The sequence below is a fragment of the Trichechus manatus genome, unplaced genomic scaffold (assembly GCF_000243295.1).
Source record: "Trichechus manatus latirostris isolate Lorelei unplaced genomic scaffold, TriManLat1.0 scaffold00064, whole genome shotgun sequence".
Classification (NCBI taxonomy): domain Eukaryota; kingdom Metazoa; phylum Chordata; class Mammalia; order Sirenia; family Trichechidae; genus Trichechus; species Trichechus manatus.
Window position 1 is genome coordinate 10549627 of NW_004444000.1, and position 13496 is coordinate 10563122.

The window sequence follows — 13496 nt, forward strand, 5'->3', positions numbered from 1 at the left end:
AAAAAAAAAAAAAAAAAAAAACTTTTTAAGAGCAGCTGAAGAGTTATGAATAGCCACACTGGCTTACAGAATAATTGGACCAACTTCTTCCATATCTCTTCAATGACATTACTAAGGAATTGCTTATAAATTTAAGGAGTCATGCCTGGTTGTTGATATGATTGTCAAACATGAAGCATTAGTAAATTACTAACTAGAATGAAGATGTATGATAGTATGCAATTTCCATAAACTATAATGTTTAGGATTCTGTGATTTAATTTAAAAAATAATACAGAAGAGGTTAAGTACAACTGATGGCTTTGTCACCACCAATAAGAAAGTTATCATTTTTTTCACGGTTTTTAAATCAGTTGCCAAAATGTGGTGATGTCATCCTGTGTTGAACATCTGTGATACCTATGGTCTAGAGGCCCTGACAAACACCTGCAGTTTGCCCATCCTCAGATGAGAATGGATATTTGGAAAGTACACAGGCATAGTTCCAATTATGGTGGCTACCAAGGTGATCAGAATCCTTGACACTGAGACATCAGTAAAGCAAAGCTCTCTCCAGGTGGGCTTTTGTGTTTCTTCTAATCTGCCACTCAAGGACTCTCTACATCAGGTGATCTCCCTACTGTACAGTCTCCATAGAGAATGAGTGAATTCTCAGAGGGCCCATGGAAACACCTTGCACAGGGGCGAGTGCCCTGGAGATCAACTAGTGGCATGCATAATGTTCTTGAAATATCAAGCCTTCTGGCAATGAGGGGATGATTCCACATTATTAATATTTAACAAGGGACTAACAAACACACGAGAGATGCTTGTGATAATTAGCCATTAAACCAAAACCAAACCCATTGCTGTTGAGTCAATTCCAACTCATAGCAACCTATACGAGAGAGTAGAACTGCCTCATTGAGTTTCCAGGGAGCAGCTAGTGGATTCAAACTGCCGACCTTTTGGTTAGCAGCCAAGCTCTTAACCACTGCACCACCAGGGCCCCAATTAGCCACTAGAGAGATACAAATCAAACTACAATGAGATACCATCTCACCATGGCAAGAATGGCACTGATAAAAAAACCAACAAACAAACAAACAGAAAACAGCAAATGCTGGTGAGGTTGTGAGGAGATTGGAACTTTAATACACTGCTAGGGGAATGTAAAATGGTACCACCACTAGGGAAAAATGGTATGATGCTTCCTTAAAAAGTTAGAAATAGAAATACCATATGATCCAGCAATCCTACACTTAGGTATACAACCTAGAGAAATAAGAGCCGTGACATGAATAGACATATGCACATCCATGTTCATTGCAGCATTATTCACAATAGCAAAAAGATGGATACAACGTAAATGCCCACCAACAGAAGAATGGATAAACAAACTGTGGTACATACACACAATGGAGTACTATGCAATGATAAAGAATAATGATGAATCCATTAAAACATCCCACAACATGGATGAATCCGGAGGACATTATATTCAGTGAAATAAGTCAAATCACAAAAGGACAAATATTGAATGAGATCATTAAGATAAAAAGTCAAGGTTTACACACAGAAAGAAATGTATTTTTTTTTTTTATGGTTACATCCAGGGGTGGGAGGGGGAGAGAAGGAAAATCACTGACTAGATAGTAGACATATATTCACTTTGGTAAAGGTAAAGGCAATACAAAATAAGGAGGAAGTCAGCACAACATGACCAAGGCAAGGGAAGACACTGAGAAGTATGTAAGAATAAAAGGCAACTATGGTAAATACTATAACATGTACAATCCTGCAAGGCGTGAGAGGGTATATGGGAGTACATCCATGTGCATATATAGGTTTGAATATAGATATTTCTACATATATATTTGTATGCACTGCAATATATTCATATATATATATAACAGAGCACAAAGGGAGCATGGTAAGAGAAACTTCCTACACATAACCATACACCTAGCAGGACTGTATTACTGGGCTTTAAGACTAGGGACCATAGTTTCGGGGGACATCTAGGTCAACTGACATAACATAGTTCATAAAGACAATGTTCTACATCCTACGTTGGTGAGTGGCATCTGGGGTCTTAAAAGCTTGCGAGCAGCCAACGAAGATGTAACTATTGGTCTCTTTAAGTCCAGAGCAAAGGAGAGGGAAGAAACAAAGACTCAAGGAAGCAATTAGTCCAAAGGACTAATGAACCACAGAAACCACAGCCTCTAGTTACCACTATAAACCTCTCTGACCAGGATTACAATAGAAGGTCCCGGTTAGAGTGGGGAAAAAATATAGGAAAAAAATTCATAAAAAAGACCAGACTTACTGGTCCAACACAGACTGAAGGAACCGCTGAGATTATGGCCCTTAGACTTCATTCTAACATGGAGCTGAAGCCACTCCCAGAGATAACCATTCACCCAAATAATAGATAGCCCTGTAAGATGAAGAGTGACACCCTGAGTAGGGTGCCCCTGAAGTGATCATCTACATGAGACCAAAAGGACAACATCTGCCCTAAAGCAAAGATGAGAAAGCAGGAAGGGGCGAGAAAACAGATAAATGGAAATGAGGAGCTCAGGATGGTAACGGCGAGAGTGCTTACACATTGTGGGGATTGCAACCAATGTCATGGAACTAATTTGCTCTGTAAACCTTTACCTAAAGCACAATAAAATGTTCAAAAAATATTTAAATGGAAAATTAACCAGGACCACTCCTAGTCTAAGGCTTTGGTTATCTTAAAAAATGGACTGCATGATTCTGATATATATATATAAATGTATATATATATATATTTTTTTTTCTGTCTCTCTCACTAACAGTACAGGGCACAGCACTGTTACTGTGTTTCCTTGTACTGCATAAACCAAGTTATGAAAGATTAATAGAACTAAAGATATCTAGTTAATGAGAACTCTTTTCTTTGCAAGTAAAATATATGGACTCCAAGGGATGCTCGTACTCAAAGCAGGGAAACATTTGAATAAATATAAAATTTATCAAGATTTGTACTTTTCTCTTGTTTTCATGCTATGATCGTTATATTTTTCTGTTACAATTTTGGTGAGCCTAATGGTTTTTTTTTTTTTTAATTGTATTTTGCATGGTTTACAGAGCAAACTAGTTTCTCATTAAACAATTAATACACATACTGTTTTGTGACATTGGTTGCCAACCCCATGACATGTCAACCCTCTCCCCTTTTCGAACTTGGGTTCCCCATTATCAGCTTTCCTTTCCCCTACTGCCTTCTTGTCCCTGCCCCTGGGCTAGTGTGCCCATTTAGTCTCATTTTGTTTTATGAGCCTGTCTTATCTTGTCTAAAGGGTGAACCTCAGGAGTGACTTCATTACTGAGCTATAAGGGTGTCCGTGGGCCATACTCTCAGGGTTTTTCTAGTCTCTGTCAGACCAGTAAGTCTGGTCTTTTTTTTTCTTTTTTTAAATGAGTTAGAATTTTGTTCTACATTTTTCTCCAGCTCTGTCCAGGACCCTCTATTGTTATCCCTGTCAGAGCAGTCTGTGGTGGTAGCCAGGCACCATCTCATTGTACTGAACTCAGTCTGGTGAAGGCTGTGGTAGTTGTGGTCCATTAGTCCTTTGGACTATTATTTCCCTTGTGTCTTTGGTTTTCTTCATTCTCCCTTGCTCCAGATGGGGTGGTAGCAGTGGAGTATCTTAGATGGCCTCTCATAAGCTTTTAAGACCCCAAACGCTATTCACCAAAGAAGGATGTAGGACATTTTTTTTATAAACTGTGTTATGCCAGTTGAGCTATATATTCCCTGAGACCATGGTCCCTACAGCCTGGCCCAGTAATTTGGTCCCTAAGGGAGTTTAGAGGTGTCTATGGGGTTTCCACGACCTTGCCTTAGACAAGTTGTACTGGCTTCCCTGAGGGGGTATTTTGTGTGAAGTTTCTCAGATTAAGGGACCTTGCCATGGAAAGCACAGATGATATTGCAACTAATTCTTAGACTCAGTTTCATTTTGAAAAATATCACCTCAAATAAGTACATCACCAAAACCATAAAAATAATAATTGCGGCTGAACATTTATCGAGCACTTACTACATGGCAAGTTCTGGTCTAAGTGTTTTAGGCTTTACTCTTACAACAAACACAATTTGCAGATAAAAGTTACATCACTGTTGAGTAAGAAAGTGTCAGATCTGGGGCTCAAATGCAGGCAATCAGGTTTCTACTGGTTCTAAGCTCAAAGAGTCTACATGTAGCAAAATAGATTAGATTTTAAGAGCAATACAGTCTTGCTTTTACTTTGATATTTTAAAAAGTGATAGAACGTAAAAGAATGGGTATCATTACTGAGAAACAGAAATAGGATGTGGATTTGAGTTTTAATATTACCATTAATAACTGTATGACTTGGGGAGATCATTTGACCTTCTGGGCTCCATTTTACTCATATGAAAAATGAGAGGATTGGAGTAAATCTGAGATGGCAAATATTTGGCAAACATGCTTCTAATTCACCATTCTACATTCCTGATATAAATCATTAACCACTCTTTTCTATCAAATTTTGACATGGCATTACAGCCTTCTTAACTCATTATTCCAAGTAATCTCTTTTGATTTTTGCTAGTGTGTGAGAAAAAAACCTAGTTTTCATCACTGGACAATATGATATATAAGCAGTCTTCCAGTTCTAATATTAAATGGTTCTTTGCATTTAATAACATAATTATACTGTGGGGGAAGGATCTGAGTGTGTGCTTTAGAGTGGAAATGAGTAGAGATATCTGCAGATGGATTGGGAGGAGAGGGAACTGAGTACTGAGAAATATAAAAGCACCATCTGAGTCTTGAGAAATATTTTCAAGGCTGACTCATGCCTATGTCTTGAGAAGTAGGAATTCTCCCACAATGAGAGAATTTATTTCCTCATCTAGACCCTACTCAATCTCTCAGCATGAAGCCAGAATACTGAATTTATTACCAGTAGAATTACTTCATTTACTCACAAGCTAAGATCTTGCTGTTGTATCTTCTCTCTAATTGTTTCATTTCCTATATATGGGAATGTACCCTTATCCTCGATCTTACATTTGCTTTGAGACTACATGCTACCAAAGAGGAGGAATGTTGTCCTATATTGTTTTTAGAGAGCCACGTGAACTTGGATTCCTAATAAATATTATCTGATGATTACAGAGGGAAGGAAGAAACAGAGTAGGAGGAAAGAGAAGTGAAATTTTGATGGGGGTATTATTCAAGACATTATTGAATTTAATCTGCTGGGGGCAGGGTAACCCTGGTGGCACAGTGGTTAAGGGTTTTTCTGCTAACCAAAAGTTTGATGGCTCTCTTGAGGCTCTGCAAGAGAAAGACCTAGCAATCTGCACAAGTAAAGATTATAGCCTAGAAAACTCTATGGGGCAGTTCTACTCTGTCACACTGAGTCACTATGAGTCAGAATCAACTTGATGGCACTTAACAGCAACAACAATCAGCTAGGGATAGGGATGGCCTTACGTGTTATGAAAAGCTCAGTGGCTTTAAAATTATAAAATTAATTATGTGTACTCATATTGTATTCTCTTGATTATAACTCTTGACTCTCTGTATAGTCTGCCTTTCTAAATTCCTTGCAGCTGGTTTTTAAGGCAAATGTGCCCCTACCTTGGGTGGATCTCTCTATGCTGAGAAGGTCAAGTGATAACCAGAGTCAGAAATAGGAATAAAGAGCCTTGAATAAGACCGCTCAAACATTCCTTGAATCTTATGGAGGTCAGAGGTTTCTTATAAAGTCTTGGTAAAAACTTGTTTAGTATAAGTTCCAAAACAGTAGGCAGCTGGACAAAGAGTTAGAGATTCAGAATCTTGGATTTACTGATCACATCACTAATCTGATAAGAACTGACAACACATGGTCTCTTTCAGAAACACTGAGAAGAACACAGCATTAAAAGAAAGAATTGCAGATTTCTGGTTTTAGATATAGTGGAGTAATTTGTAGCAGGTGAATCCTTCCACTGAGAATAACTTTATAAAAACTAGATTATTTAAAAAAAAAAAAAAAACTCTCTGAAGGTATTGAAGAGCCACTAAGGCAACCCGTCTTAGAGAGAAAGAACTCTGGAGAGAGGAAAACATATTGAAGTGAAAAAAAATTTCTTCACTGCTTCTCCTATTTCGATATTTTCCAATGCGTAGCATGAGACATGGAGAACAAGAAAAACACACTAGATAGGAACTTTTGGAAATTTCATGAGAAAGAGAAAGAAAAGTATCAAAAGATATGACTAAGAAGATAATCAGGACTTCTGGGGTCAAGAAACTAGATGTATGTGTATGCATATATTATGTTGCAGGGACACAGACAGTCACTAAACAAATAAACAAACCAGTAGCAATAATAAGCCCTGGAGGAAAGAGGTATCAGTACCGAGAGTTGCTACAACATATTATGTAAAATGTTCCATTTCCAACAACGACAACAAAATTATAAGACATGTTAAGAAACAAGAAAGTATAATCCACATACCAGAAAAAAAACAGGTAACAGAAACTGCCTGGGAAGAGTGACCAGATGTCAGATTTAACAACCAAAGACTTCAAAGTTGTCATTGTAAATATATTCAAAGACCATGACAAAAGAAGTGAAGGAAGGTGTGATGGCTGTGTTGCTTCAAATAGAGACTATCAGAAGAGATGAAAATTAGGAATAAAGAACTAAATGAAAATTCTGGAGTTAAAAGTACAATAACAGAAATGAAAAAGTAACTAGAGGGTCTCAATAGCAGATTTGAACCCCAGTAGAATAAAGAATTGGTGAACTTGGTGATGCATCAATAGAGATTGTGCAATTTGAAGAACAGAACAGAGAGAAAAAAGAACAAAGAAAAATAAACAGAGCTTCAGAGAAAGATGGGACATTATTATGTGCAACAATATACATGTAATGGGAGCACTAGAAAGAGAAGAGAGAGAAAGGAGCAGAAAAAAGTATTCAAAGAAATAATGCCTAAAAACTTCTCAAATTTACTGAAAACAATAAGCTACATATCTAGGAAGCTCAACAAACTCTGAGTAGGATAATGGGAAAAGATTCACAAACATACACATCTTGGTAAAAATGCTGAAATCCAAAGACAAGGAGAAAACTTGAAAGAAGGAAGAGAAACACAACTCACCACTTATAAGGGAGCCCCAATAATATTAATAGCTAACCTGTCAGCAGTAACAGTGGAGGCTAGAAAACAGTAAATAACATATTCAAAATGCTCAAAGAAAAATACTATCAGCCAAGAATTCTACATCCAGAAAAGCTCTCTCTCCAAAATGAGGCTGAAATAAAAACATTCCCAGATAAAGAAAAATGAGAGACAAAAAATACTAAAGTCCTTCAGTTTGATAGCAAGTGACACAAGATAGCAATGTTAATCCACACACACACACAAAAAATGCTAGTTAACTATGTATTTATTTAAAAAAATGCGTATTTTTTGCCCTTCTATTAACTGTTGTAAAAAAATTGTACAAAGCAATATGTATATAATGTACTGCTGGGCCTATAACACATAGAAGTGTAACATATTTGCCATAATAAAAGGAAGTGGTGGAAGCAAAACTGTATGAGGCTAAGGAAATGACACCAAAATGTAACTCAAACACAAGAACAAATGAAGACAACTAGAAATGACAAATAAGAAGTTTAATATAACAAAAGCTATAATATATATGTTCTCTCCTTCACTCAGCTTCCTAACTAGACATAAATTTTATTAAATAATAATTATAAAAATGTATTATGGGATTTTTAACATTCATAAATATATACATCTATAATGGGGCACTGGTGGTTCAGTGATAGACTACTTTTTTTCAGTATTTAAAAGGTAGCAGCTCTATTGAGATATAATTTACATATCATAATGTAAATGTTAAGTACACAATTCCATGATTTGTAGTAAAATTATGCAGAAATTATCAAACAATTTCATTAATATCACACGCAAGTAAAATTTTGCTGAAGATCATTCAAAAGCATTTGCAGTAGTACATCAACAGGAAACTGCCAGAAATTTAAGCCAGATTCTGAACTGGATGTGGAACAGGGGATAGCATTGCTGATGTCAGATGGATCTTGGCTAGAAGCAGAGAATACCAGAAAATACTTGTGTTTTATTGACTATGCAAAGGCATTTGACTGTGTGGATCATAACAAATTATGGATAACATTGTGAAGAATGGGAATTCCAGAGCACTTAATTGTGCTCACATGGAACCTGTACATAGACCAAGAGGCAGTCATTCAAACAGAGCAAGGGGATACTGTGTGGTTTAAAATCAAGAAAGGCGTGTGTCAGGGTTGTATCCTTTCACCATACTTATTCAATCTGTATGCTGAGCAAACAATCCGAGAAGCTGGGCTACCTGAAGAAGAACGGGGCATCAGGATTGGTGGATGACTCATTAACAATCTGATGCAGGTGACCCAACCTTGCTTGCTGAAAGATAAGAAGACTTGAAGCACTTGTTGATGAAGATCAAAGACTACAACCTTAGTATGGATTACATCTCAACCTAAAGAAAACAAAAATCCTCACAATTGCACCAATAAGCAACATCATGATAAATGGAGAAAAGATTGAAGTGGACAAGGATTTCATTTTTCTTGGCTCCACAATCAACGCCCAGGGAAGCAGCAGTCAGAAAATCAAACAAAGGATTGCACTGGGCAAACTTGCTGCAAAAGACATCGTTAAAGAGTAAAAAAGCAAAGATGTCACTTTAAGGACTAAGGTGAGCCTGACTCGAGCCATGGTATTTTCTATCTCCTCATATGCATGCAAAAGGTGGAAAATCAATAAGAAAAACCAAAGAAGAATTGATGCCTTTGAATTATAGTGTTGGCAAAGAATATTGAATATACAGTTGACTGCCAGAAGAATGAACGAGTCTGTATTGGAGGAAGTACAGCCAGAGTGTACCTTGGAAGCGAAGATGGCAAGACCTCATCTCACAACCTTTGGGCATGTTATCAGAAGGGACCGCTCCATGGAGAAAGACATCATGTTTAGGAAAGTAGAGGGTCAACGAAAAAGAGGAAGACCCTCGGCAAGATAGATTGAAACAGCGGCTGCAACAATGGGTTCAAACATAACAATGATTGTGAGGATGGTGCAAGACCAGGCAGTGTTTTGTTCACTATGAGTCACTGTGAGTCAGAATCGACGCCAGGGCACATAACAACAAAAACAAGTGTACGATTCAATGATTTTTAGTAAACTTGTGCATTGTGCAACGCCACCATAATTCCGTTTTTAAACATTTCAACCCCTCCCAAAAGATCCCTTGTGCCAGTTAGTAGTTAAACACCACTTTGCCATCCAGCCCAGACATCCACCCCTCTGCTTTTTGTCTCTATGGATATGCCTTTTCTGGACATTTCATGTAAATGTAAGTATACAGTATGTGGCATTATGTGTCTGGTTTCTCTCAGGGAGCATAGTATTTTCACTATTTTCAAGTTTTGTCCATGCTGTAGCATGTACCATGTATGAAAGTTCATTTCATTACTGAATATTAGTCCATATATTTTTAAATTACATTTAATGTTCTTGCTTTTTAGGTTCTTTATAATTTTTAAAATTTGTATCTCTAAGTTATGTTTTGCACATGTTTTTCCCACTTACTATTTGTGTTTTAATTTATTAAAATTTTATTTGAATAAAACAATCTTGTCACATTATGGAAGACTGCCGTTGTCATCTTTCCTTTGCCAAACTATATTTCCAATAAAAAAAAAAAAAAAACTCTGTTCATTTAATATGCCTCAAATGACATCTCCTTGTTTTTTTGATTTACAATTCTTAAATGACTAGTAAGGCTGAATTACTCATATTTTTTTAGCCACTAGCCATTCATGTTTCTTTTTCTAAAAATTATTCATGTCTTCTTGGTATTCGATAGCTATTGTATTGACTTATAAAATTTCTCCTATTCAGAATATCGTCATTATCAGTTTGTGCAAGTTTCCCAATTATCATTTGCCTTTTCATTTTTTAAAAAAAAAATTACGTTGAATTGTTTTCCATCGTATCATTTGTACTATTTCTTGATAAATAAGGATTTCAAATTTTGATGTAACAAAATCCATCTTTTTCCTTTATGATTGTTGCCATTATTCTTTAACAAGAATAAGAAAGAATTACTCCACTCAGAGGCTAACTAAAATGGTCCTTATATTATCTTTAGCTGTTCTGTGGTGGGTTTTGCGTTGGTGGTGGTGATTTGGGTTTTGGTTTGCACATTTAATTCTTTAATCTTTCTAGAATTCATTTTAGCATGAGATATGGGGTGATCATATAAATTCCACACCTTTATGTTAGTGAATCATTTCAGCAATGTTTGTTAAACAATTCTTCCTTTCCCCTTTATTTGTGATATCACTTTGATCATATGCTAAGTTAGTACATACACTGGGATCCATTCCTGGACTATTCTTACAAAACATCTAGTTCTTGCAAAAAACAAAAAAGAACCCTCTTTCCTTTGCTTGGCTCCCCCACCCACCCCCCAACTCACGCACACAGCTTTGTATTTGTTTCTTTTGTCTGACACACCCTGTAAAAAAATATATATATATTTGGATATGGAGCCTTGGTGGCATAATGTTTAAGAGCTCGGCTGCTAACCAGAAGGTTGGCAGTTTGAATCAAATAAACAATCCATGTATCTTGTGAAACGTTTGATAGTACATAAATCCCTGAGCTTCGCTCCCTCATCACCACTGTTCAGAGGTGGTGATTATTCTATTCTTTCAGAGACATTCTGTGCCTTTGTTGGTTTGTACTAGATCAGAGTGGCCACAGAGCCCTTATGAATAATAATTAGAAGTTATCACTCCACTACTTCCCTCCATTCTCCCTGCAGACTTAAATACCCGCCCCACTGTTTTTCTGAGAAAGAACCATTTTCTGTGTTGATGGTTGGAAGTCATGAAAGCAGCCCGATAGATACTTTTAGATCTTCAATGTCAGGCCATGTTGAGAAATTTTCTCTTTGCAATGCTTTAAAGCATTGTTTTTAAGTATGGAGTTTGAGGAGGGAGGGCCATTTCAGATCCACCATCTACTTCAGTTATTACAAATTTTTTTCTAACTCAGAGGCATGATCGGTTTGGGCATTGTCTTGTGTATAGGAATCGTGCCCGCCTACCCTCTACTTGTTTTTTAAAACATAAATGCAGATGGAATCATACTAACTGTTCTCAAACTTACTTTTTTAATTTCACAATATGCCATGGATATCATCATTTTTCTTTTAATGGATACATGGTATTCAGTTGTGACTGAGCATATTTTTTATATTGTTGTAATTAAACAAAGTTTACTTTTCAAGTTAGTCTACCATAGAGTTTTTTTTGTTTTTTTTTTTTTTGACTGAGCATATTTTACTTAACCAGTTCTTGCTGATGGACAGTTAGTTGCCAGGTATTTGTTTTTATAAAGCTGCTGCTATACAGGTGTCTTTATACACTTGTGGATAAATTCCTAGAAGTGAGATTGCTGGGGATGGGCATATGGGCAATTTAAATTTTGATAGGTAATGTCAAATTCACTCCAAAAATATTGTAGTGATTTTCATTTTTACCATTAGTGTATAAAAGTGCTTGTTTTGCTACACTCTGAGCAACCAAACCATTATCATATCTTTAAATTGTTTCTAATATGATCAGTTAAAATGTATTCATTGTAATTTTTATTGCTTTAGTTATGAATGAGGTTGGACATCTTTCCATGTCTTTATTGGCCATTTGTATTTTTCTGTGACCTATTTGTATAATCTCCCTCTCCCCGACTGGATTGTTTTTCTGCTTCTCATTGATTTGTATGACCTGTTTGCATATTAAGAAACTGAGCTCCTTATTAAATGCTTGATTTTTCTCCAGTTTGTCTTTAACTTGGTTTATGTGTTTTTTTTTTTTTTTAAATAATATTTTATTGTGTTTTAGGTGAAAGTTTACACAGGAAATGAGATTTCTATTAAACAATTTTTATACAAATTGTTCCATGACTTTGTTTAAATTTTTACAATGTGTCGGTATTCTCATTACTTCCATTCTGTTTGTTCTGTTTCCATTGCTCTAGCTTCCCTTCTTCTCCTTGCCTTCTCATCTTTACTTTTGGGTAAATGTTGACCATTTGGTCCCATATAGGTAATTTCTTAAGGGATCACATTACTCACAGGTGATGTTATTTATTTTGTAAGTCAATCTATTATTTGGCTGAACGGTGACTTCCAGAAATAGCTTCTCTTCAAGCTCAAAAGGTGTCTTAGGGAGATAGTCTCAGAGGTTTCTCTAGTCTCTAACGGTCCAGTAGGTCTGGCTTTTGTAGGAATTTGAATTTTGTCCTACATTTTTCTCTAATTCTATCTGGAATCTTCTATTGTGTCCCTGGTCAGAACACTTGTTAGTGGTAGCCAGGCACCATCTAGTTCTGATCTCAGGTTAGAAGAGGCCATGTTTCATGTGGACTGTTAGTCCTATGGACTAGTTTCTTTCTTGAGCCTCTGGTTTCCTTCATTCTCTTTTGCTCCAGAACAGTAGAGACCAATAGTTGAATCTCTCAGTGGTAGACTTCTTGCCTTCCGTGTGAGAGGATCAAGTTTGATTCCTGGCTAACAAACTTCATACACTGCCACCACCCATCCATCTGTGGAGGCTGGCATGTTGCTATGATGCTGAACAGGTTTCAGTAGAGCTTGAAGACTAAGTTAGACTAGGAAGAAAGTCCTGTAGATCTACTTCCAAACATGAGCCAATGAAAACCCCATGGATCCCAATGGTCTGATTTGTAATCAATCATGGAGATGATGCAGGAACAGGCAGCACTTTGTTCCATTGCACATGGGGTTTCCATGAATCAGGGAACTGTTTGATGGCAGCTAACAATATATTAAACCTTAGAACAATCACTAAGGAGATAACAAAAAATATGGTGAAAAGTAATAAAATTAAAATGCTACATTAGAAAATATTAACTTAATGCAAAGAAGGCAGTGAAGGAGGAATGTTGTTGTTATTGTTGTTAGTCGTTGTTGAGTCAATTCCAACTCGTGGTTACCCCACGTGTGAAGAATAGAACTGATCCATAGGTTTTTCAGGGCTGTGACTTTTCTAAAGCAGATTGTCAGTTCTATCTTCTGAGGTTCTTCTGGGTAAGTTTGAACTGTCAACATTTTGGCTAGTAGTCAAACACTAACTGTTTGTGTAGAGGAACAAAAAAGACATGAAACATATAGAAAACAAAAAGCAAAATAACAGACATAAATCTATGCCATTAATAACAATAGTGTGAATGGATTGAACAAGCCAATCAAAAGATAGATATATTGTCAGACTGGATAACTATATACTGTCTACAGGAGACACATGTTAGATTCAAAGATACAAATAGACTGAAAGCAAAAGGATGAAAAACATATTATGCAAACAGCAACAACAAGAAAGCTGGAGTGGCAATACTAATATCAGAG